The following is a 27,634-nucleotide window of genomic DNA, read 5'->3' as shown; positions in this document are numbered from 1 at the left end:
AAGTGACTTTGGGGAACACCACTTGAGTGAAGACAATTGCAAAGCCTCACTCAGGACATACACTGAACAGAGAGCCACCAGGTCAGATCACATCAAAACTCCAAGACATAGACAAGCCTTGACCAAAGGGTTAAAATTTTCTTCAGGATCCGGGCCAGCAAGCAATTGTAGTTGCTTCGGTATTAGGACTTGTGACAGCAAAAGTATCCCACTCGACCTAAATTGAATAAGGAAAATTATAGGTCAGTATCCAGGCGAGTGCACACCCTGGGAAGTCCACTCACATCTGGTTTGGAACAGTTACATTTTTTAACAACTTCCAAATTCGAAGGAATTAAAATAAACATGTAGTTAAATGGGTACCTGGTTCTAATGGAGGTTGAAACCAGCCTGGCCATTTCAGTGATCACAGATCGCAAAATTGACTCAGAACTTCAACACTTGTTTACTCAAGACCTCGGCTAGATTGAGGACCCACAGCACAGAACATTTACAGATTACCGATCCAACTTTGGTTGTGGTCTCTTATAAGCTGGTTCAGGTACAGCTGATTGTGCTAAAAGGCTTGGGCCCAAGCTTGATGGAGCAAACTTTTTTGATTAGAAAATGGCAGCCTGAGTGAAGTTCTAATTAAATACCTAGAAGTTTTTCAGGAAGGTCTAGGGACTATCAAGGGATAGTTGGCCAGGAAGCAATTCCACGACCTTGGAAAGCTCGCCCACAGCCAACTGCCTTACGGGCAAAAGTCGAGGCAGAAATCAGGAGGCTGGAATGTGATGGAATCATCAGAGCAGTCCGGTTTGGGAAATTGGCAGCACCAATCGGACTGATTGTGAAACTAGATTGTGAAACTAGATGGGTTGGTTCACCTTTGTGGGGATTTTAAACAAATGGTAAACCGCTTCTTGCGGCTGGATAAACACCCAATCCCTCACGCAGGTGGTTTATATGCAAAGCTGGCAGGAGCCAGTCCTTCACAAAGCTGGACATGAGCCACCTATACTTGCAATTGGAGTTAGATGAGCGTTCCCAGAAGTATACTACAGTCAATACCCATTTGGGATTGTACCAGTATATGGGACAGCCATTTGGGTATTGTCAGCCTGTGTAACCTTTCAGCGGATGATGGAGAACATTTTCCACCATGGCACGCTAATAGCAGGGAAGACCAACACAGAACTCTTCGAGAAGACCAGGTGAAACCCATTGGAATGAGGGCGATCAAAGGTGCCCCGGCTCCCATGTCTGTATGGGAGCTTCTGTCCTTGCTTGGGCTGGTGAATTATTACGGAATGCTCGTGTATAACCGAGCCTCCTTCCCAGCACTTTGCATCAATTCTTAGAAAAGGGTTAGCTTGGAAATGAGCATGTAGCCAAGCCACAGCTTTCAGGGAAGTGAAGAAACAGCTATCATCCCAAGTGAGATCTGCTATTGACATGTGATGCCTCCCCATATAGCAATCAGGCTCCCATTGGCTGGTAGGTGGCACAATGGAGAGCAACGCCCGATAGCGTACGCATCCAGGACACTGGCTAATGTAAGGCGTAAACATGCCCAGATAGAGAAGGAAGGTTTGATGGTCATACTTTGGAGTCAGGAAGTTCCACCAATACCTTTCTGGATGTAAATGTGTAATAAGAATAGACCCCAAAACCCCTTCTGGTCTCCTTAAAGAGGACAAGGCAGTGCTGGTCGTAGCTTCAGACTCACTCCCATGGTGGGCTATGATACTAAGTGTGTATAATTACAAGTTGGAACACCATCAGGAAGGCCAAGTAACAATTGCAGATGCATTGAGCCGCCTCCTAATGGCAGATACACCACTGGTGGTAGTACCACTGGAAGAGTCCGTCGTGGTTTGAAATGTTACGGACACACTTCACAGCTGATCATATCAGACTTTAGACGCAGAAAAATCTGGTCCTGGCAGAACTAAAACAGCTGGTGGTGATGGGTGAAACCAAAGGACCATCACAACCAGATCTGAAACCTTTTTGGACCTGGAGGGACCAGATCACAGTAGACAATGGCGATTTGTTATGGGGAGCAAAGGTCACCACCAGATACTGGCTGAACTCCATCCGGGTCATCCAGGGGTTTTAAAAATGAAGATTTTGGCAAGAACTTACATCGGATGGCCAGGATTAGATGCAGACATAACCACATTTGTGGGGCAGTGCCCAGAGTGCCAAAAAGGGCAACAATTACAACCAGCAGCTCCCCCACATTCTTGGGAATGGCCGGTATACCCTGGACTCGGTTACACATTGATTCTGCAGGCTTCTTTCATAGGCTCAATGTTCTTAGTCATTGTAGGCGCCCACAAAAAGTGGATGGATGTGCATAGAGTACATTCATCAAACATGGGGACGACAATAGAAAAGCTGCATCTTTTGCACTACACGCCCTCCCAGTACTGTTGGTCACAGATAAAGGGCCATCAGTTACCAGCAGAGAATTGGAGAATTACTTAAAGTCAAATGGCATTTTACATAATGACAGCTCCACACCATCCACCATCCAATAGTGTGGCAGAAAGAACAGTACAAGCTTTGAAGACATGCTTAACGAACAGCCAATGGCTTCATTAGTTACCAAACTGTATTGGCTCCTATTTGAGTACAGGACCACCCCGCTTACAACTCTAGGGATATATCCAACAGAGTTGCTAATGGGGAGAAGATGCCACACCAGGTTAAACCTGATCTTCCGAGACCTGCGTGGGGTGGGGTGGGGTTGGGGGGTTGGTGGGGGTGGGGGTATGTCAGTGGCATTTGGAATGTCAATGCCGGACACAAGACTCTGGTGAACGAAAGACACTTTACTTCAGGGGACAATGCTTAGTGTAGGAACCACAGGATGAGCCCTGAATGGGTAAGAGGCATGGTCAGTGCAAGGTCAGGTCCAGTGATGTATAATGTTCATGTTGGTCCAACATTCCTGAACAAGCACATGGTCCACATGAAAGCTGCAAACGCGCAAACAGTGCGGAATCCAAACTGACCCGAGAAGCCAGACACATCAGAAGGGCTGACAGAAGCCGTGGGTTCTCCCTGTCCATCAAGCGATGAAGAGACCTCGGAATCTGAGATGGACATGGCGGGTGTCACCACCTTGATGCCATTGTCACCTGAAGATCCGAATGAACGTCTTCAGAGATGCTCCAGGGGTAAGAGGCAAGTTACTGCCAATCACAAGCTGCCTCTCTCAGGGGCAGTGTTAAAGGAACCTGACCCGATGCTCAAACATCCCAGGAGCAGCTACAAAAGAAAAAGGCCAGGCCTCTGGTCTCGGATTCAGAGAGGGCAGGATGCAGTGATTGTAATGAGGTCAGCCAGGTAGACCTCATATGAGTTATGCAATACACGTGCGGCATGGTGGCTCAGTGGTTAGCACTGCAGCCTCACAGCACCAGGGATCCGGGTTCGATTCCAGCCTCGGATGACTGTCTGTATGAGTTTGCACATTCTCCCCGTGTCTGCGTGGGTTTCCCCCCACAATCCAAAGATATGCAGGTCAGGTGAATTGACCATGCTAAATTACACCATAGTGTTAGGTGCTTTAGTCAGAGGGAAATTTGTCTGGGTGGGTTACTCTTCGGAGGGGCAGTGTGGACTGGTTGGGCCGAAGGGCCTGTTTTCACTCTGTAGGGAATCTAATCCATTAAAAGTAGGGTATTTTGTGATGTTGTACAACAGGGTGACCCAATGGTTCAGATACAAAATTCCTTGAAGTTTGCATCAAATGTAGACAGAGTGGTTAAGAAGGCGTTGAGCACACTTGCCTTCATTGCTCAGATGTTTGAGTATCAGAGTTGGGACACTGTGTTGAGGTTGTACAGGAGATTGGTGAGGTCTCTTCTGGAGTAATGTGTCCAGTTCTGGTCACTCTGTCATAGGCTGGATATTATTAAAGCTGGAGAGAAGTTTCAGAAGACATTACCGAGGATGTTTCCAGGAATGAAGGATTTGAGCAAAAAGGAGAGGTTGGATAGACTGGGATGTCTTTCACTGGAGCAGAGGAGGTTGAAGGGTGACCTTACAGAGGTTTATAAAATCATGAGGGATATGAATATGGTGAATGGCAGGTGTCTCTTCCCTCGAGTGGGGAATTAAGACAAGGGGGAATATGATGGTGAGTTCAGGGATTAGATTAGATTACTCACAGTGTGGAAACAGGTCCTTCGTCCCAACAACTCCATACCAACGTGCAACCCACCCCACTACATTTACCTCTTCACCTAACACTACGGGGAATTTAACATGGCCAATTCACCTAACCTGCACATTTTTGGATTGTGGAGGAAACCGGAGCATCCAGAGGAAACCCACACAGACACGGGGAGAATGTGCAAACTCCACACAGGGAGTCACCTGAGGTGGGAATTGAACCCCGGTCTCTGGCGCAGTGAGGCAGCAGTGCTAACCACTGTGCCACCACGCCTCCCACAGATATTTAAGGTGAAAGGAGACAGATTTAAAAAAGACATGAGGTTCAACTTTTCTACACAGACTGATTTGTGTGTGGAATGAACATCCAAAGAAAGAGGTGAATATGGGTACAGTTACAATGTTTAAGAGACATTTGGATAAGGACATGAATAAGAAATGTTTGGAGGGATATGGGCCAAGCCCAAGCAGGTGGAACTAGTTTAGTGTGGGATTATGGTCAGCATGGACTGGTTGGGCCGAACAGTCTGTTCCCGTGCTGTGTGACTCTATGACTCGACCATAACAGCATCAATAGGAATGGGAATATTGTGGGAATATTTCATTGGAGTGGATGAGCTGCCATTACCTAGAAGGGTGAAGCTGACTAAAAGGGCTGCTTCAAAGACCCTTTGTTCAAATGAAGTGAAAGTGTTCTGTGAAAAATGTGAACCATGCTGCAGATGAGAATTTCAGAACACAGGAGCCAGCTCTGTGTGAACTGGAGTAATGTGAATGTGGAGGACTGGCTGTGTTCTCAGGAGGTGGAGCTGCAGATTGTGAGATATGAGCCACTCCACAACACCATTCATATTGACCAATGTCCCAGTGTAACTGGATGGACCTGTTAATCTCAGCCTTACCCTGACGAGAATGATTTGGAGATGCCGGTGTTGGACTGGGGTGTACAAAGTTACAAATCACACAACACCAGGATATAGTTCCACAGGTTTAATTGGAAGCACTAGCTTTCGGAGCGCCGCTCCTTCATCAGGTGGTTGTGGAGTACACAATTGTCAGACACAGAATTTATAGCAAAAGTTGACAGTGTGATGTAACTGAAATTATACATTGAAAAATTACCTTGATTCTTTGTTCAGTCTCTCATCTGTTAGAATGACCATGATAGTTTCACTTCTTTCATATGCAAATCACGAAGTTTTTTTAAAAAAGTTACATTCTCAGGTTAACTGTAACAATTGGTGTCAGCCCAGATAAGATGTTGCGGCATTGAAGGTGTTAGCCCCCTGTGGTCCCTGTCTGTGTCGTCGTGTTTAGACTGATACGATCCTAAAAAGTGAGCTAACAGAGTCTTACATGGATTCATGCAGTTTTTGAGCAAAGTACAAAGTAACTCTGCAAGTACAAATTCACCCCACCAACGTGTGTGTGTGTGTGTAATGTGGTCGACATCTGTGAGAGAGTGCATGTGTGAGTGTGAGAGTGTGTGTCTGTGTGTCTGTGTGTGTCTTCACCTGATGAAGGAGCGGCGCTCCGAAAGCTCATGCTTCCAATTAAACCTGTTCGACTATTACCTGGTGTTGTGTGATTTGTAAGATTGTACACCCCACACTGGAATGATGGTGACATAAAGTCATAGAGCCATAGAGATATACATACTCTTTGGTCCAACCCGTCCATTCCGACCAGATATCCCAACCCAATCTAGTCCTACTTGCCAGCACCCGGCCCATATCCCTCCAAACCCATCCTAATGCCTCTTAAATGTTGCAATTGTACCAGCCTCCATCACATCCTCTGGCAGCTCATTCCATACACATACCACCCTCTGCGTGAAAAAGTTGCCCCTCAGGTCTCTTTTGCATCATTCCCCTCTTGCCCTAAACCTATGCCCTCTAGTTCTGGACTCCCTGACCTCAGGGAAAAGACTTTGTCTATTTACCCTATCCATGCCCCTCATAATTTTGTAAACCTCTACAAGGTCACCTCTCAGCCTCCAACGCTCCAGGGAAAACAGCCTCAGCCTGTTCAACCTCTCTCTGTAGCTCAGATCCTCCAACCCTGGCAACATCCTTGTAAATCTTTTCTGAACCCTTTCATGTTTCACAACATCTTTCTGATAGGGAGGAGACCAGAATTGCATGCAATATTCCAACAATGGCCTAACCAATGTCCTGTACAGCCACAATATGACCTCCCAACACCTGTACTCAATACTCTGACCAATAAAGGAAAGCATACCAAATGCCTTCTTCACTATCATATCAACCTGTGACTGCACTTTCAAGGAACTATGAACCTGTACTCCAAGCTTTCTTTGTTCAGCAACACTCCCCAGTACCTTACCATTGGCACCTCGCATTTATCTGAATTAAACTCCATCTGCCACTTCTCAGCCCATTGGCCCATCTGGTCAAGATCCTGTTGCAATCCAAGGTAACCCTCTTCTCTGTCCACTACACCTCTAATTTTGGAGTCATCTACAAACTTGCTAACGTACCTCTTCTGCTCGCATCCAAATTATTTGTATAAATGACAAAAAGTAGAGCACCCAGCACCGATCCTTGTAGCACTCCACTGGTCACAGGCTCCAGTCTGAAAAACAGTCCTCCGCCACTACTCTCTGTCTTCTACCTTTGAGCTAGTTCTGTATCCAAATGGCTAGTTCTCCCTGTATTCCGTGAGATCTAACCTTACTAATCAGTCTCCCATGGGGAACCTTGTCGACCGCCTTACTGAAGTCTATATAGATCACATCTACTGCTCTGCCCTCATCAACCTCTTTATTACTTCCTCAAAAAACTCAATCAGGTTTGTGAGACGTGATTTTCCTCGCAAAAAGCCATGTTGACTATCCCTAATGAGTCTTTGCCTTTCCAAATACATGTCCATCCTGTCCCTCAGGATTCCCTCCAACAACTTGCCCACCACCGACATCCGGCTCGCTGGTCTATAGATCCCTGGCTTGTCCTTACCACCCTTCTTAAACAGTGGCACCACGTTAGCCAATCTCCAGCCTTCCGGCAGCTCACCTGTGACTATTGATGATACAAATATCTCAGCAAGAGGCCCAGCAATCACTTCTCTAGCTTCGCACAGAGTTCTAGGGTATACCTGATCAGGTCATGGGGATTTATCCAAATTTACCCGTTTCAAGACATCCAGCACTTCCTCCTCTGCAACATGGACATTTTGCATGATGTCACCATCTATTTCCCTACAATCTATACCTTTTCCACTGTAAATACTGATGGAAAATACTCATTTAGTATCTCCCCCTTTTTCAGCAGTTCCACACAAAGGCTGCCTTGCTGATCTTTGCGGGGCCCTATTCTCTCCCTCGTTGCCCTTTTGTCCTGTATGTATTTGCAAAAACTCTTTGGATTCTCTTTAATTCTATTTGCGAAAGCTTTCTCATGTCTCCTTTTTGCCCTCCTGATTTCCCTTTTAAGTACACTCCTACTTCCTTTATACTCTTCTAAGGATTCACTCGATCTATCCTGTCTATACCTGACATATGGTTCCTTCTTTTTCCTAACCAAACACTCAATTTCTTTAGTCATCCAGCATTCCCTATACCTACCAGTCTTTCCTTTCACCCGAACAGGAATATACATAAAGAAACATTAATCACAATATTTCAGCATCAAAACTCACAAAGAACTGACCCGAAAAGAACGATCTTTGTTTAATTGTTTGATCTGTAGGTGTGGGCGGACTGTTAACTTCAGGAACGATGGTCACACCTACATTGAATCTCTGTGGAAATGTTCCATTTACCAAGTATCCAGTGAGTACCCAAGGTGCAGTGATAGGAACTATTGTTTCTGTAGAAAGGGAAAAACTCTGTTATAACATTTTACTCGGTGATCATTTGTGGTGTCACTGACAGTGAGTCAGAGGTTACAGGTGAGGGGTCAGGGTGACATTGCTGAAGTGGGGCAGACACTGATGTGACAGATTGAATAATAGCCTCACAGTGAGACACAGCGCTGGGGGAGGGGACTCCTGTGCTGGCTGTTTGGTTGAGGTAACCAGCTCATTACACTGACCTGCTCTCTTTCCAAACATTCACATCTTTTCTCCCATTATTTAGATGTTCATCTTTGAACGCTGTGATTGAAGTTGTTTCCTGTATTATTCCAGGCAGAGAATTCCACACCATACAGGAACACACGTGGACACAACCATACAAACGGAGAGCAGGAGAAGGCCATTCAACCCCTCACACCTGAACCACTGATCCCACAGCATTTCCTTCTCTTTTGCAAATTTGACAATTTTTAATTAGATTTCTTTCTGGCGATCCGAATTGTTAATTGCGAAGCTTCAGGCACAATCTCCTAAATATTGAGCACTGTGTCTTTGACTGTGTTGTACTCTGCAGTTCTACTCCGCTTGTCCCTCTGACAATCTGACAAACACAGTCAGAGCTGTACCTGCCAAAACACACTGTCCTGTTCAGGTCCAGACCTCTCGAAGCCACATCCTCTGTTCAACAACCTTTTCAGATGAGGCACAAGACCTTTTGACTCCATTGTCAGTAAATGTAAGGATTCTGTGTAGATTCTTGGTTTAAGGAAATCCCTGATTGGAACCAGAATCATTCTCCAAGCTCCTCCCTCCTTCTTTCTTCATTTTCCCACTGAAGCTTTTCTTTCGCTCCTCCAGTTTTCAGAGTTCCTGGCTCTTTAGAATTCAAGTTATCTTTCTTTCAGATTCCTTGGTTTCACCTTGCCTCCATTTAATTTTTCTTACCTTTTCCTCCCATTCTATTTCAACTTTCTCTGAATTCTCTTTCCCTTATTTCTGTTCTTCTCCAAACTGAAGGCCTGTCATTTCTATCTCTAGCTGTGTTACTTTCACCTGTGACATCATACTTTCATTTTCCTTTCTTCAACTGGGGAGACGTCATGGTCTCATGGTATTATTGCTCATGTATTAATCCAGAGAGCTCGGTAATGTCCTGGGGACGCTGGTTCAGATCCTGTCAGGGTAGAATTTGAGTTCAAAGGTGAACAAAAATCTGTAATTAAGTATCTGCTGATAGCCATGTAACCATTGTTGGGGATAAAACACCATTCTGGTTCAATAATACCCCTTTGGAGACAGAAACTGCTGCCCTTGCCTGGACTGAGTTATATGTGACACCAAACCTGCAGCAAAGTGGTTGACCTTTAACAGCCATCTAGACAGGGAGGGATGGGTAATAAAGGCTGGTGTAGCCAGCAATGCCAACACCCCAGGAATGAATGAAACACATTCACATTGTTGGATCATTACTTGAACAATCTCATCTGCATGAGATCCTACTTTGCATTGTACCTTCCATTTATCTGATAATTCTCCAGTTTTAATTTTGATCAAATAACCCACTGTTATTACTTTAACTCCCACAAAGCTGTCAGCAACATTAAAATGTGCAACAAACATCACCACAATGCTGCTGTTTTAGGTCCCGAACCACCGCCAAGTTGTGACTTTAAAAAGAAAGACATAGATCTTTCTTAAATGCAGTAATTTAACAAAATTCATGTCCAGAAATCCAAACATTATGATCCCAGCTGATGGTATTACAGCCCAAATCAGATCCCAGATGGGTCTGTGGCTGGATCGATCATATTGTGAATTGTTCTTAGTTCAGAGAGAGACCAGTCACAAAAACCACAAGCACTCAAACGTGCAGATTGCTTTGAACAGTAAAGCAGGCGATGTTTATAAGGAGTGAAAATAAAACAGATTGAAGTGAATTATTTTCATAGAGCATACATTTAAAGATTTCAAAACATACCCCAAAAGTATTTCTATTCCAAAAACACCTTTGACATTCTCTATCATCCCCTACAGAGCTTCAGCAAACTTTAGTTTCTCTTTCTGTCTTGAGCAACTGTTTTACACATCTGCCATCAGTGAAGGACACTGCAGAAAATCCCCAAATAGAACATAAATCATAAGACCATAAACCAATCCCATTTTTTCCCAAATGACAGGGGTTTTGGCCCATCAACAAAATCCATCCTTGATCTTCTAAACAAGAGCACAATACACATCTGCTTCCCCTGTTCACACATAAAAGTTTCCCAATGTGACCAAAATCCCATTTGTGCAGAAATTGAATTCGATGCTGAAAGGGGAGAATGTGCTGAGCTATGAGGAGAAGGTGGAGAAATGGACTTTTGTGAGTGGTCCTTCAGAGAGCTGGCACAGGCATGATGGGCTGAATGGCCTCTTACAATACAGTAAACAGGTTTTCCCTCTGCTCGATTTCCCCAGCGTGAAATAGATCACATTGTGAGAGGCAGAACAAAGAAATTATGTTTTAAACTTTGGTTCACAACAGCTGTTTCAAGAAAGAATTAGACCTTCCCTAAATGGTGAAATAATCGATTTGCAGTGTTTACAATGCTGAGATTACTTTTGTCATCTTTAGAAGGAGAGCCCAGAGACCACAAGGAGACAGTACACAAGATAAATACCGTACCAACAGGACAGCAGTATAGTTTTGGACAGTGTCCAAGCCATCAGAGCTGGAAAGAGGACCTCAGCTGTTTTAATTGTCTTAAAACATTCAATGTTAAAGAGATGTCAGTGAGTGAGGCTGTTTGTGGGTCTTTGGGAGAGATGGAGGGAATCACAGATGGTGAATGTGCAGTATGTCACCTTCCACAAGGACTCCAACAGTGGGTTTCATGCCTGGCCCGGAGCCTTTATTTGTGTGAGGACAATTCAGCGATCATGGCTGAAGTCAGACAGTGAGATTGAAATCCCACTCCCACCTTCCCAGATTCTGGGACCATAAAGCCAAGTATCAAAAGAGGGTGACACTTTGACTAAATAGCAGCATGTGACCAAGGGATCCCCAGGGATTGACAGTTGAGGAATCTTTTGTCAATGTGTTTGTCAATGTAGAAAGTATTAAGCAAGAAATGTGAAAGAGTGAACAGTCACTATATTCTGTTGTTACTTTGATGGGATATCTGATATACCTTCAGCATTGCCAAAACGTGAATACTTTAACAGTTTGTCCAGACCGAGCTCCACTACTTGCTCCAAATCCGTTCCATGAACCTCTGTCTCAACATATTGTAAGTTTATGTATGTCACCTTATCATAATTCTGAAATGAGAGTAAAAAATGTCACTGTATGGTATAAACTGAACTCCCACCAAAGTGCATCAATGCTGAGAGAACTGTCCCAAGTGTCCAGGTGTGGAAGAGCCTTCATGTTCTGGAGGGACTGAGTCTGAAACAGAGTTTGGAGTTTTTAATGGGATTCCTGACAGCAGCACTTCCTGATTCATTCCCTTTCTCTCTCACTCTCTCATCTTTCATGTTGTCCTGTTCTGTCCCTTTGGGTTCTCAATAACAACATTGAGATAATGTTATTGAAATTCTCCGACATTGAGCCAATGTTAATGCCCACATGTCCCGGTGTTGTGCATCTCTCTGTCTGTTTTAACACATTATTGAAACAGAGAAATTCTTTGAGGTGTGAGGAATGATCACCAAATGGGATTTATCACAAGGGTATTAATCCAGAGACCCAGGTCATGTTCTGGGGACGTGTACTGAACCCCACTAGGGCAGATGATAGAATTTGAATTCATTGAAACAAATATGTGGAATTAAGGGCCTATCCAGGGTTGGGGTTGAGGGGATTCCACTCACAGTTGAAACTTTATTGCTGGAACAGCACAGCAGGTCAGGCAGCATCCAGGGAACAGGAGATTCGACGTTTCGGGCACAGGCCCTTCTTCAGGAATGAGCAGAGAGTGTTCAGCAGGAGAAGATAAAAGGTAGGGAGGAGGGACTTGGAGGAGGGGCGTTGGAAATGTGATAGGTGGAAAGAGGTCAAGGTGAGGGTGATAGGTCGGAGTAGGATGGAGGCGGAGAGGTCAAGAAGAAGACTGCAGGTCAGGAAGGCGGTGCCAGGCTGGAGGGATTCGGCTGAGACAAGGTGGGGGGAGGGGGGATGAAGAAACTGGTGAAGTCCAAGTTCATTCCCTGTGGTTGGAGGGTTCCCAGTCGGAAGATAAGACGCTCCTCCTCCGACCGTCGCGTTGTTGTGGTTTGGCGGTGGATGAGTCCAATGACCTGCATATCCTCGGTGGAGTGGGAGGGGGAGTTGAAATGCTGTGCTACAGGTTGGTTGGGTTGGTTCGTCCGGGTGCTGTGCTACAGGGTGGTTGGGTTGGTTCGTCCGGCCACCCGGACGAACCAACCCAACCACCCTGTAGCACAGCATTTCAACTCCCCCTCCCACTCCACCGAGGATATGCAGGTCATTGGACTCATCCACCGCCAAACCACAACAACGCGACGGTCGGAGGAGGAGCGTCTTATCTTCCGACTGGGAACCCTCCAACCACAGGGAATGAACTTGGACTTCACCAGTTTCTTCATCCCCCCTCCCCCCACCTTGTCTCAGCCGAATCCCTCCAGCCCGGCACCGCCTTCCTGACCTGCAGTCTTCTTCTTGACCTCTCCGCCTCCATCCTACTCCGACCTATCACTCTCACCTTGACCTCTTTCCACCTATCATATTTCCAACGCCCCTCCTCCAAGTCCCTCCTCCCTACCTTTTATCTTCTCCTGCTGAACACTCTCTGCTCATTCCTGAAGAAGGGCCTGTGCCCGAAACGTCGAATCTCCTGTTCCCTGGATGCTGCCTGACCTGCTGTGCTGTTCCAGCAATAAAGTTTCAACTTTGATCTCCAGCATCTGCAGACCTCACTTTCTCCTCGGAGATTCCACTCACAACCAGACTTGGCCTCTTCCACATTGAACACAGAGACCATCAGCCGATGATCAGCTGCCTTTCAGAAACAGGGTTAGATTGAGTGAAGACGTGCAGTGGGACAGCTCCCTGACTCCTGAGTCCTTGTGTTTCCCCCCACCATCCCCCTCTCTGTGAGCACACTGACCCCTCCCTTCACCTGCTGCTGGAGATGGAAGCCCTGATATTCTTCTTACTGCACAAGCTGGCAGTGGGAGCCAGGCAGGCGATGGCAGCTCATGTAGAAAGTGTTAATGAGGCCCGAGGAGTAATTTCAGTCCAGCCTCATGGTTCAGGGTTGGGATGTACACTGTCAGTGCACATAGGTTAGGGACTGAAAACAACATGGAATAATTTCCACTGGTACAAACACAACAGAACAGAGGAAACTCTCAGCTATACTGACCTTGTCCTGGATGACTTGATCTGGCCCGACACAGTCAACACCCTTACAGAGGTCGATCACCTCCTGCTCTGGGTCCCGTGCAGCAATTTGATGCCCAAAAAGGACAGACACAGTGAAGAAGATTCTCAGCATCTTGGTGTTCTCTCAGATCACTGGTGAACGCACTGACTGACTCTCAGCACCTTCAGGTGGATCTGCAGTTTGAGCACAGAGTTACACTCGTTATATACTCTTTGATGAAGATGGTTTTGAATACAGCTTATCCTTAGGTAGGCTCGTCATGGTGGAGAAACATTCCAGCTGATATTTTATGGAAATTTCTCTTAGCTCTGACATTACAATGGATTCACAAATAATTAACTCTCTGTGTGCTGGCTCCTGGGAACACTGTTTTTGTAATTGCTACCCACTCACATGGTCAGGGTTGTCACTCTTCCCGGTTTGGGAATGCACTGGATTGGAAGATTGATCTCCCAGTCACTGGTGATGAGGAGAAAACAATTTCACCTTTGGGGTTCAGTTTTTACATTTTCAGTTCCTGGGTTTCCTGCAGCTTTCCCTGCAGTCAGTTTGAACACGGGGGCTATTCTGCTCCCTGACCATGGACAGACCACTGTTTACTCACAGTAGCAGGGTAAGGCCGGTGGGCTGTTCACTGCCCAATGATTGCAGCATCTCATAAAGATCCTGTTTGTGTCTTTCCCTCCTTCCCTGAGATATACTGAGACTGGCTGAATGATTTCCCCCCCAACTTCAAAACCACTCCCACTGATATCCAGCTCCTGACACAGCCTGTCACTGGGGTACACTTCCCCTGACACTGTTTATCACTGCATTAGTGTTCACATGGCATTGACTCTGATGGGGTCACTCTTTCTCTGACTCTGTCTCTCACTGAATCAGTTTCCTGGCACTGACTCGCACTGGATCACCATTTCCCTGACACTGACTCACACTGGATCATTACTTCCCTGGCATGGAATGTCACTGGATCACTGTTGTCCTGGCACTGACTGTGATTGGACCAATGCTTCCCAGGCACTGACTGTCACTGGGTCACTACTGCCTTGACATTTACTCTCCACTGTTTCCTGATTCTGGCAAATGGACTAATTATGATCTTAATTCATATGTTTGGACAACATTGTTTACAAGTAATCAAGGGCTACAGGGAAAAAGCAAGAGGATGGTGTTGAGAAACTTATCAGCCATGATGGAATAGCAGAGTAGACTCAATGGGCTGAATGGCCAAATTCTGCTTCAATGCATTATGGACTTACAATTTAATTCCTTGGAAGGAGAGGTAGAATGTGTTGTATCTGTACTGGCTGATGGCCCGAAAGATAGTTGGAAAAGCAAATGAGGTGGAAGTCAGCCACGTGAATGCAGGTGTACAATTCAGTGATGGAGAAACAGAATTTGCTCAATTTCTTCCAATATCTCACTTTTCAAATATCAATAAAACCAGCTGCTTTCAGCAACTTGAGGATATGCAGTAAAGCCCTCTGTGTTCCTGACCAGCTCCTGAGGTGATCAGAACGCTGCTGACAGACGAGATCACTGAACTGCTTCTTAAACTTCATGTAATTTCACCATTGAGTGCTTAAAATAGCACTGTTTATCAATGCATTTATCAATTTATTCCAGAAGAGGTTTACCAGGATGTTCCCAGGAATGGAGGATTCGGGTTATAATGAAATGCTAGACAGGCTGAGAATGTTTTCACTGGGGTGTCGGAGGGTGAGGGATGACCTTATAGAAGTTTATAAAATCACGAGGGGTCTCGACAAGGTGAATGGCAGGTGGGTGTTCCTTCGGGTGGGTGATTTCAAGACAAGAGGGCATACTTTTAGGATGAGAGGAGAAAGATTTAATAATGAAATGAGATACAAGTTTTTTACACAGAGTGGTTCATGTGTGGAATGAACTTCCAAAGGAAGTGGTGGATGCAGCTACAGTTACAACATTTAAAAGACGTTGCGATAACCACATGAATAAGAATTGTTTGGAGGGATATGGGCCAAGCGCAGGCAGGTGGAATGAGTTTAGTTTGGGATTATGGTCAGCATGAACTGGTTTGACCAAAGGGTCTGTTTCCGTGCTGCATGACTTGGTGACTCTCATCCCAGTTTCAGAAACAACTCTCCAGGTTTGGTGGTGTGAAACAGTTTTCTTCAAGATCAGACACCCAAGAGATTGGAGTCAGTTTCAGGTTCTCCCATTCACAAACACTTTGTCTCAGAAGATAACACATGTCTTGGCTGGTCAAGGACAAGTCTCTAAAAGGCAATTCCCAATGGGATGTCTGTAAATTTCCATTAATACACATTTAGAGATATGGAAGGTGTCTGGGGGAATTGAAAGGAAGCTGCCAGTAGAAAGAGTTAACTCACTGTGGGTCTGAGACAGGGGGTGGGGCCACCTCACTGAGTGATGTTGTTGTAATTATACTTTGTTCAGGAAAATTGCTGCAATCTGCTGTTCATTAACTTTTTTCAAAAGCTGAGTTCAGTTTGATATTTGCCAAACGATAATTTATCGAGATTGTGAGAACAACCTGAAGGTGGAAAGCACAAAAACCTGATTTAATGAGAATCAAAAACACACAGTTCACTCTATTCCCAAAGGTTTGAAATTCATTCTTAAAACAATATTGAATCTTTGATGTTGTGCATGAACAACACGCTAATTTTCAGTGAGCCCTCTTTAACTATGGGGTGAGTTCCCACCTCCGTGCAGTGTAGTGAGGTACACAGCTGTGATTCAGTATACGGGGTGTCCCTGGCTACCCCCCATTTTTCAGCTGTTTCTACCTTATCCTCATCGACACCTGCTGCAGCCACTGACTCACCGTTTCTTCTTGTATTAGTATTAACTCATCTACACAACTGTAAATATAAAGTGGTGATGATCACTCCCCTTTCTGATCTTTATCATTCTTCAGAACCATCCATGAACATTTTCCCCTGGGGTGGGGGTGGCCCGATGGGTTGAACCCATCTCTCAGCATTCCCTTCATCAATTTTGACTGTTGTTCTGCTGTAAACCTGGTGATGGAGCCCTCTGACATTCAATCAAAGTTTACAGCCTTTTCCTCATTCCCCTCCCTGACTGCATTTTTCAATCTCCTCCAACGAAATGTTTTTCCTCCCTACAGATGTGATTATAACCACTGACACAGGCAGTGAGACTGTGACTCCTCTTGTGAGATCTGTCAGCTCAAACCTGATGTATTTTCACATTTTAGTTGGTGAAGCCCAGCGAAAGGTTAGGATTTAATGTTTTGAATTTTTTTTCCTGAGTAAAGATGGCAGAATAGGATATTCAACCCCTCGAGACTGTCCCTCCATTCCCACCCTCTGGTCTGTCCAAGTGTCACTCCAGCTCCCACTCCCATCTCTTCACCATCCCCTGCTCCAGGCTTCTCTTCCCCTTCCCCAGTTGTAATCTCTCTTAGACCTTTTCCCGGACCACTTTCCCGATGCCAGGGATCATTCCCTCCACTCTCCGGGGGTGTCCCCATGCCGTGTGGTATCACTCTCCCACCCACCACCCACCTCCTTGTTCCTGCTTGGTTCATTTTTTACCACAAGGTTTGTCACTGTTCCAGGGAGTAAAGAGCCTGGGAGAATTACAGGTACATTTTCTGTCTCATGTTGTAAAATTTGCAGTTAGTCAAATTCAGGGATTTAGATGGTCCTGATGTGGATGAAGTCACTTTATGTCTCGTAACAATATTTCTTTGCATGTCTCACGGTTCAACATTAAAATTTTGTATTGCCATGGAGACATTATTGTGAAATGGGCCAAATGGTGACTTGCGTGTCTCTTTATGCAAAGTAGTCACATTAACTCAGTATCTCACTCATGAACAGCAATGGTGTAAATGTTGGTCAAATCTGGACCACACAATATTTACTGAAAGTAAGACAGACCCAAACGGCAGACCTGAGGCTAAGTTTCAATTGTCCATCTGTACATTTACAGGGTCTGTATTTCAGAGCAATGGGTGGAGCTGACATTTATCTTTATATGAGTGGTTCAAGTGCTCTTCATTCACATTGAAGAAATAAAAAATGTAAAAAAAAACCTGAACCCGCAACAGTACTTCAGTTCAGTCATTTCACTTTGCAGGCACATAGTATTTCCTGTTGCCTCTCGGTGTGCAGGAGATTCTGACAAGGTGGGTTTTATTGCTCATTCCTTCTTGCCCGAAGATGGTGGTGAGCCCTGTTCTTGAGTCGCTACAGTCCATGTCTTTTATCTAGTAATGTGTGTTTCTAAGAGCCTGCAGAATCCTTGACCAGTGTACACAATATTTATTTACCCAAGATCCTTAGCGTGTATCAGGTAAGGACAACACAGCATGAGACTGCAGTCAGCCAGCCAAGTCCCAACTTTATTTGAGACAACAAAGGGAAAAACTACACTCGACAATTTTACCAACTCTATTTCTAACGATCCAATTCTTTTGAATATTAAAACACTTCCCAGACCTTTTGCTACTCTGTTGAATTGTTCTGTCTGTACCTCTCTTCATGAGTTGATTCTCTCTCTGGTCGGAGGGTGAGCTGCTCTGCTCACTGCTGTGTCCTGACCTACCTGTAGGTCGGCTGGAGAGTGGGGCCCTGACAAGTCCTCCCAGGTCCACGTGCTTATACCCTCCTGGCTACATTCTGGAACCTTCCAAGGACTTGGACAATCAGAGGAATTAAACTAATTGGTTTTATCACCTTGAAATGCTGCTCATGGTACTCGATGGCTTGCTGACAGTGACCCGTTCGATGTGTCTGCCTTGGACCTGGAAGTCTGGTTTCGTCCCCGAATACACACCTGGTCTTCTGCCTTAATGACTCATGTCCCATGCATCTTGTGATGTTTGTTTGACACACTTTGTAATGTGCTCTGGTGCCTCTCCAGTTTTCAATTATCCGGGCGTAAATCTTGCAAGGACCTTTCCCTGGGCAGACTTGTCTCTTGTGTCTCTGTCTTGGCTCAGGATTCCCAGCATACTTTGCTTTTTGGCCAATTTTTGCCCTGTTTATTCCAGTTGCTGTTCCTGTATTTCTGCCCTCCCTTCTTAATGGTTTTTATTTCACCTGAGCAGTCGCAGGCATTTACAATGCTCCACCTCCAAACCCTGGTCACCCGACACCTGGAGAAAGAACGCCTCATCTTTCGCCCTGGACCCCTGCAACCACATGTGACCAATGTGAATTTCATTAGCTTCCTCATTTGCCCTCTCCCCACCTTATCCCAGATCCAACCTTCCAACTTGGCACCACCCTTTTGAACTGTCCTCCCTGCCCATCTTCCTTCTTACCGATTTGCTCCACCCTCCTCTCTGCCCTATCACCTTCACCCCCACCTTCACCTACCTATCACAATCCCAGCTACCTTCCCAACCACCTCATTCCCCTCCCATTTATCTCTCAGCCCCCTTGGGCCACAAGCCTCAATCCTGATGAAGGCCTTATGCCTGAAATGTTGATTTTCCCACTCCTGGGATGCTACCTGACAGGCTGAGCTTTTCCAGCACCACACTCTTTGACTCTGATCTCCTGTACCTGCAATCCTCACTTTCTCCTCCCTGCTACAATGTGGTGTCAGTCCCCCAGCATTGTTCAGTGGGCAGTTCCAGGATTTGAAGACAGTGACGGTCACACAATGGAGAGGGGGCTCTGAGGTGATGGCGTTCCCATCCACGTGCTGCCCCTATCCTTCCAGTGGCCCTTACCCTTCCAGTAAGTTGATGCTTGGACATAACAATGTTAATAAGATGGGAACAACAGGAACATTACATCACAGGCAGTAGGCCTTTGGCCCACCAAGCCTGTGCCAACACATGATACATTTCTAAACTAAAAACCTTTTGTCTCTGTGCAGTCCATATCCCTTTTTCCCATCTATTCATGTTTCTGACAATATGCTTCTTAAATGTTGCTGTTGTATTCTCTGACAGCACATTCCGGGCATTTACCACCCTCTGGGTTAAAAATCTCCCCTCCCACATCTGCTTTAAAAGTTCACCTTTTCACCTGAAATCTATCTCCTCAAGTGAGTGACATTTTTATCCTGAGGAAAATATTCCATCTGTACATTCTCTCCATGCCTCTCATAAATTTGAAAATTTCTGTCAGGTAGGCCCTCAGCCTCTGAGGTTAGTTGAAAATAGAACCGAGAAGAATACAGCACAGGAACGGGCCCTTCGGCCCAGGATGTTGTGGTGAAAATGACGCCAATTTAAATGAATCCCTTCTGCCTGCCCCTTGTCCATATCCCTCCATCCCTTACATAACCATGTGCTTATCAAAAAGTCTCTTACACGCCCCGATTGTATCTGCCTCCTCCACCATCCTTGGCAGTGCATTCCAGACCCCTACCACTCTCGGTGTAAAATACTTACACCTCACATCTCCTTTGAACTTTAAATGCATGCTCCCTAACTTTAGATATTTCATCTCTGGGTAAAGCCCTATCTTTGAATCTCACAATTTTATAAACTTCTATCAAATCTCCCTTCAGCCTCCTTCACCCCAGAGAAAACAACCTGAATTTTTCTCGTCTCTTCCGTAATTACACCGGCACCACTCCCCACCTCTTCCTCCGCTACATTGATGACTGCATTGGCGCCACCTCGTGCTCCTGCGAGGAGGTTGAGCAATTCATCAACTTCACCAACACATTCCACCCTGACCTTAAATTTACCTGGACCATCTCTGACACCTCCCTCCCCTTCCTGGACCTCTCCATCTCTATTAGTGAAGACCGACTTGACACTGACATTTTTTACAAACCCACCGACTCCCACAGCTACCTGGATTACACCTCTTCCCACTCTATCTCTTGCAAAAATGCCATCCTGTATTCCCAATTCCTCCGCCTCCGCCGTACCTGCTCCCAGGAGGACCAGTTCCACCACAGAACACACCAGATGGCCTCCTTCTTTAGAGACCGCAATTTCCCTTCCCACGTGGTTAAAGGTGCCCTCAAACGCATCTCGTCCACATCCCGCACCTCCGCCCTCAGACCCCACCCCTCCAACCATAACAAGGACAGAACGCCCCTGGTGCTCACCTTCCACCCTACAAACCTCCGCATTAACCAAATCATCCGCCGACATTTCCGCCACCTCCAAAAAGACCCCACCACCAGGGAAATATTTCCCTCCCCACCCCTTTCCGCCTTCCGCAAAGACCGTTCCCTCCGTGACTACCTGGTCAGGTCCACGCCCCCCTACGACCCACCCTCACATCCTGGCACTTTCCCCTGCCACCGCAGGAACTGTAAAACCTGTGCCCACACCTCCTCTCTCACCTCTATCCAAGGCCCTAAAGGAGCCTTCCATATCCATCAAAATTTTACCTGCACATCCACTAATATCATTTATTGTATCCGTTGCTCCCGATGCGGTCTCCTCTACATTGGGGAGACTGGGCGCCTCCTAGCAGAGCGCTTTAGGGAACATCTCCGAGACACCCGCACCAATCAACCAAACCGCCCGTGGCCCAACATTTCAACTCCCCCTCCCACTCTGCCGAAGACATGGAGGTCCTGGGCCACCTTCACCGCCGCTCCCTCACCACCAGATGCCTGGAGGAAGAACGCCTCATCTTCCGCCTCGGAACACTTCAACCCCAGGGCATCAATGTGGACTTCAACAGCTTCCTCATTTCCCCTTCCCCCACCTCATCCTAGTTTCAAACTTCCAGTCCCCTTGACTTGTCTGGACTTGTCCGACCTGCCTAGCTCCTTTTCCACCTATCCACTCCACCCTCTCCTCCCTGACCTATCACCTTCATCTCCTCCCCCACTCACCTATTGTACTCTATGCTCCCCACCCCCACCCTCCCCTAGCTTATCTCTCCACGCTTCAGGCTCTCTGCTTTTATTCCTGATGAAGGGCTTTTGCCCGAAACGTGGATTTTGCTGAAGCTCCTCGATGCTGCCTGAATTGCTGTGCTCTTCCAGCACCATTGATCCAGAGTCTTATAAAGCTGCAACATGAAATCCTGACTCTTGTACTTAATTCCTCAACCAATAAAGGCAAGCATGCCATACACCTTCCTTACCATCCTATCTACTGGTGTGGCCACTTCAAGGAAGCTATCGAATTGAACCCCAAAATCCCTTTATACAGCAATGCTGTTCAGGGTCCTGCTATTAACTGTATACATTTCCTTAACATTTTAATTCTCAAATGCAGCACCTCACACTTACCCAGATTAAACTCCATCTATCATTTCTCCACCCATATCTGCACTGATCTATATCCTGCCGAATCCTTTGACAACCTTCTACACTATGCCCAACTCCACAGATCCTTGTATCATCTGCAGACTTACTAAACCACACATCTACATTTTCATCCAATTTCGTTTTTGTAGATATCCCAACCAGCAGAGATCCCAGTACAGATCCCTGTGGAACACCATTAAATCACGGAACTCCAGCTTGAAAACACCCTTCTACCACTACCCTCTGCCTTCTATGGGCAAGACAATTCTGAATCCATGTGGGCAAGTCACCGGGGATCCCATCCTACTGAGAATTAATCTTCTGGATGAGCCTACCATGAGGAACTTTATTGAAAGCCTTACAAAAACCTATGCAGCCAACATCCACTGCTCTACCCTCATCAGTCACATTTTTAAAAAATGCAATCAATTTTGTCAAGCATGATCCGTGCTTCATAAAGCCATGCTGACCGTCCCTAATTAGGCCTGGCTTTTCCAAATGTGTGTAAATCCTATCCTATTCCCTATCCCAACCATTAATGTGAGACACACCGGTCTATAGTTTCCTGGATTATCCCTATTTCCCTTCTTGAACAAAGCAACAACATTAGCTACTCGCCAGTCCTCCAGGACCTCTCTGGTGGCTAATGAGGACACAAACATCTTGGTCAAGACCCAAACAATCTCTTCCCCTGCCTCTCTCAATAACCTGGGGTGGATAGCATCATGCCCTGGGGACTTATCCACCTTTATGCTCTTTAAGAGACCCAACACCACTTCTTTCCTGATCTCAAAATACCGCAGCATGTTAGCATGCTCCACCCAAATCTCACTATCCTCCATATCCTTCTCCTGGGTGAATACTGATACAAAGTACTCATTTAGGATCTCACCCACATCCTCAGTCTCCAAGCACAAGTTCCCTCCTTCCTTGAGTGGTCCTACTTTCTCCCTAGTTAGCCTCTTGTTTGTAATGTATGTATAGAATGCCTTCGGATTCTCTTTAACCCGACTTGCCAAGGTCATTACATGTCCTCTTCTTGCTGTCCTCATTCCCTGCTTGAGTTCTTTCCTGCTTATTTGACATTCCTCTCAGGACCTGTCCAATTTTAGCTTCCTGAACCTTAAATATGCTTCTTTTTACCCGAGTCGATAAGCCCTCCAGTATGTCCTCTCTGAGTACCGATGTACCATTCTCGCTGATTAGTAACCCTGCACCAGCTCTTTAGCCACACATATATCTCTCTGATCTTTCTATTCCTTGCCTCACTAGCACACGATACTGGCTATATTGGATTTAGCACTTAGCAATGAACCAGGTCAGGGGTCAGATCTCTTAGTGATCACAATTCCCTGACCTTTACTATAGTCTTCGAATGGGATCGGAGCAGATGGTATGGGAAAGTATTTAATTGGGGAGGGGGTATTACCATGCGATTAGGCAGGAACTATGGAGAATACATTGGGAATAGGTGTTCGGCTCAGACGGGATATCTGCAAGGTTGCTACGGGAAGCGAGGGAAGAGATTGCTGTGACTTTGGTGATGATCTTTGCGTCCTCACTGTCCACTGGAGTAATACCAGATCGTTGGAGGGAGGCAAATGTTGTTCCCTTGTGCAAGAAAGGGAATAGTGATAACCCTGGGAATTATGGGGCAGTCAGTCTTGCATCAGTGGTGGGTAAAATTATTGGAGAGGATTCTGAAAGACAGGATTTATGATTATTTGCAAAAACTTAATTTGATGAGAGATAATCAGCATGGCTTTGTGAGGGGCAGGTTATGCCACGTAAGCCTTATTGAATTATTTGAGGATGTAGGGAAAGCTGGATGATGAGAGAAATTGAGGGTTTGGTGAAGAAAAAGAAGGGAGCATATGTCAGGTACACACAGGATGGATGGAGTGGATCCTTAGAAGAGTATAAAAGGCAATAGGAGTATAGTTAAGAGGGGAATCAGGAGGGCAAAAGGGGGACATGAGAGAGCTCTGGCAAATAGGGTTAAAGAGAATGCAAAGGGAGTTTACAAACACCTCAAGGACAAAAGGGTGACTAGGGAGAGAATAGAGCCCCTTAAAGGTCAGCAAGGTGGCCTTTGTGTGGAGCCACAGGAGATGGAGTGGGGAGATACTAAACATGTATTTTGCAACAGTATTTATTGTGGACAAGGACATGGAAGATATAGAATGTGGGGAAATAGATGGTGACATCTTGAAAAACATTACTATTACAGAGGAGGAAGGTTGGACATCTTGAAACGCGAAAAGGTGGATAAATCCTCAGGACCTGATCAGGTGTACCCGAGAACACTGTGGTAAGCTGAGAAGTGATTGCTGGGTCCCTTGCTGAAATATTTGTATCATTGATAGTCACAGGTGAGGTGGCGGAAAACTGGCAGTTGGCTAACATGGTGCCACTATATTAGAAAGGTGATAAGGACAATCCAGGAATCTATGGACTGGTGAGCCTGACGTCATTTATGGGCATGTTATTGGAGGGAATCCTGAGAGATAGGATGTACATGTTTTTGGAAAGGCAAGGACTGATTAGGAATAGTGAACATGGCTCTGTGGGTGGGAAATCATGTCTCACAAACTTCATTGAGTTTTTGAAGAATTAACAAAGAGGATTGATGAGTGGTGGACGTGATCTATATGGACGTCAGTAAGGCATTCGACAAGGTTTCTCATCGGACACTAATTAGCAAGGTTAGATCTCATGGAATACAGTGAGAACTCGCCATTTGGATACAGAACTGGCTCGTAGGCAGAAAACAGAAGGTGGTGATGCAGGGTTGTTTTTCAGACTGGAGGCCTGTGACCACTGGAGTGCCACAAGGATCGTTGCTGGGTCCACACTTTTTGTCATTTATATAAATGATTTGGATGTGAGCATAAGAGGTACAGTTAATAAGTTTGCAGATGACACCAAAATTGGAAATGTAGTGGACAGCGAAGAAGGTTACCTCAGATTACAACGGGATTTTGAACAGATGGCCAATGGGCTGAGGAGTGGCAGATGGAGTTTAATTCAGATAAATGCGAGGTGCTGCATTTTGGGAAAGCAAATCTTAGCAGGACTTATACACTTAATGGTAAGGTCTCAGGGAGTGTGGCTGAACAAAGAGACCTTGGAGTGCAGCTCCTTGAAAGTAGAGTCGCAGGTAGATAGGATATTGAAGAAAGTTTTTGGTATGCTTTCCTTTATTGGTCAGAGTATTGAGTACAGTAGTTGGAAGGTCAGTTGTGGCTGTACAGGATGTTGGTTCGGCCACATTTGGAATATTGTGTGCAATTCTGGTCTTGTTTCTATTGGAAAGATGTGAAAGTTGAAAGAGTTCAGAAAAGATTTACAAGGATGTTGCCAGGGTTGGAGGTTTTGAGATATAGGGAGAGGTTAAATAGGGTGGGGCTATTTTCTCTGGAGTGCTAGAGGCTGAGGGGTGACATTAATGAGGTTTATAAAATCATGAGGATTGTGGATTGGATAAATAGACAAAGTCTTTTCCCTGGGGTGGGGGAGTCCAGAACTGGAGAGCATTGGTTTAGATTGAGAGGGTAAACATATAAAAGAGACCTGAGGGGCAACTTTTTCACACAATGGGTGGTGCATGTGTGGAATGAGCTGCCAGAGGATGTGGTGGAGGTGAGTACAATTGCAACATTTAACTGGGTATATGACTGGGAAGGGTTCAGAGGGATATGGGCCAGGTGCTTTCAACTGGGACTAGAATAGGTTGGTATATCTGGTTGGCATGGACGAGTTGGACCGAAGGGTCTGTTTCCGTGCTGTACATCTCTATAACTCTGTGTGACAAAGCACAGTGATGAAGATAGAGCAGTGAATCATAGAATCACTACAGTGTGCAAACTGGCCCTTCAGCCCAACAAGTCCACACTGACTCTCTGAAGGCTAACCCACCCAGACCCAATCCCATACAAATAATGCTATATTTTCCCCTGACTAATGCATTGAACCTACACATCCCTGAATGGGCTATGGGTAATTCCCCATGGCCAATTCACCTAACCTGCACATCGTTGCATTGTGTGAGAACCTGGAGGAAACCCACGCAAACAAGGAGAGATTGTTCAAACTCTACACAGGTAGTTGCTTGAGGCTAGAATCAAGCCCAGGTCCCTGGCACTGTGAAGCAGCAGTGCTAACCACTTGAACCACTATGCCACCCCATGGATGTGTTTATATGGATTTTAGCAAGGCTTTTGATAAGGTTCCGCATGGTAGGTTCATTCAGAAAGTAAGGATTCAATGGATCCAGGGAAGTTTGACTGTCTGGATACAGAATTAGCTGGCCCATAGAAGGCAGAGGGTGGTAATAGTTGGAAAGTATTCAGTCTGGCACTCGGTGACCAGTGTGTTACGCAGAGTTCTGTTCTTGGACCTCTGCTCTTTGTGATTCTTATAAATGTCTTGGATGAGGAAGTGGAAGGGTCGGTTAGTACATTTGCTGATGTCACAAACGTTGGTAGAGTTGTGGATGGTGTGAAGGGCTGTTGAAGATTGCAACAGAACATTGACAGGATGCAGAGTTGGGCTGAGAAGTGGCAAATGGAGTTTAACCTGGAGAAGTGTGAAATTCATTTTGGAAGGTTGAATTTGAATGCAGATTACAGGGATAAAGGCAGGAATCTTGGCAGTGTGGAGGAACAGAGGGATTTTTAGGGTCATGTCCATATATCCCTCAAAGGTGCCAAGCAAGTTGATAGGATTGTTATGAAGGCGTATGATATGTTGACTTTCATTTGCAGGGAAATTGAGTTGAAGAGCCGCAGGGTTATATTGGAGCTCTGTAATGCCCTGGTTAGACCACACTTGGAATATTATGTTCAGTTCTGGTTTCCTCATCGTAGCAAGGATGTGGAAGCTTTAGAGAGGGTGCAGAGGAGATTTACTAGCATGTTGCCTTGAGTCAAGGGCATGTCTTATGAAGAAAGGTTGTGGGAACTTGGCCATTTCTCATTGGAATGAAGAAGGATGAGAGGTGACTTGATACAAGATGATGCAAGTCAGAGGTAGAGTGGATAGCCAGAGACTTTTTCCCAGGGTGGAAATGGCTATCACAAGGGGGCATAATTTTAAGGTGATTGGAGGAAGGTTTTGGGGAGATGTCAGAGGTAGGTTCTTTACACAGAGAGTGCTGGGTGTGTGGAATACACTGCCAGCAGTGGTAGGAGAATCAGATACATTACGGACATTTAGCGAGTATTGGATCAGCACTTGGATGATAGCAAAATGAGGTGTATGTAAATTAGTGTGATCTCAGAGTAGGATAAAAGGTTGTCACAACATCAAGGTCTGAAGGATCTGTAGTGTGCTATCCTGTTCTATGTTCTATTGGGCATGGTATTAAGTCAGGAAACCAATTAGTATTGTTTCCAGATGAATTAAATATGAACTTTTATCCATATTGCTAATTATATCTCGCTAACTTATTGTTGTATCTGTCCCAAATCTCTCCTTTGATGGATAAACAGCAATTGAACAATCAGCTGAAACATCACTCTTGGAAAAAGGATTACATTTTAATGTAATTTCTTAAAGTAGGAATTCTCTCTCTGTGTAAAACATGCTTCACATTTTCCCACAGGACTCAGAAACAAACATGATCAGCAAAGTGATTGTCATCCTTCCATCTGTGAGAGATGGTGGGAAAGCAGCCTCAGTGTTTGCTGAGATTATCTGCTGCCCTCCGAATGTCTGAACAACTGATTCTGGAAAGAATCATCGTCAAACACACCCTGACAAGCTGCCTCTCTCTGACACGAGGGATAATGAACTGGCCCAAAACAGGGCAGCAAACACTGAATTTGAATGAAATGTGCCCCAAGGACTGAAGGCAGAAAACTTCATGACAGAAATCAGCTGCCTCTTGATCAGCTCCTGTTCCTACAATTATCATCCTGAGGACGACAGACAGAATGAAGCAAAAACTCAAAATATCGATGTTCCCTCAGATCGGTGAATTCACGGCTGGATTCTGAGCATCTTCAGGTGGATCTGCAGTTTGAGCAGAGAGCTCAGATATT

This window comes from Chiloscyllium plagiosum, unplaced genomic scaffold, assembly GCF_037043375.1.
Source record: "Chiloscyllium plagiosum isolate Xiang-an unplaced genomic scaffold, Cpla_swu_hap1 HiC_scaffold_3, whole genome shotgun sequence".
Taxonomy (NCBI): Eukaryota; Metazoa; Chordata; class Chondrichthyes; order Orectolobiformes; family Hemiscylliidae; genus Chiloscyllium; species Chiloscyllium plagiosum.
Note: the sequence above shows the minus strand (reverse complement) of the source record.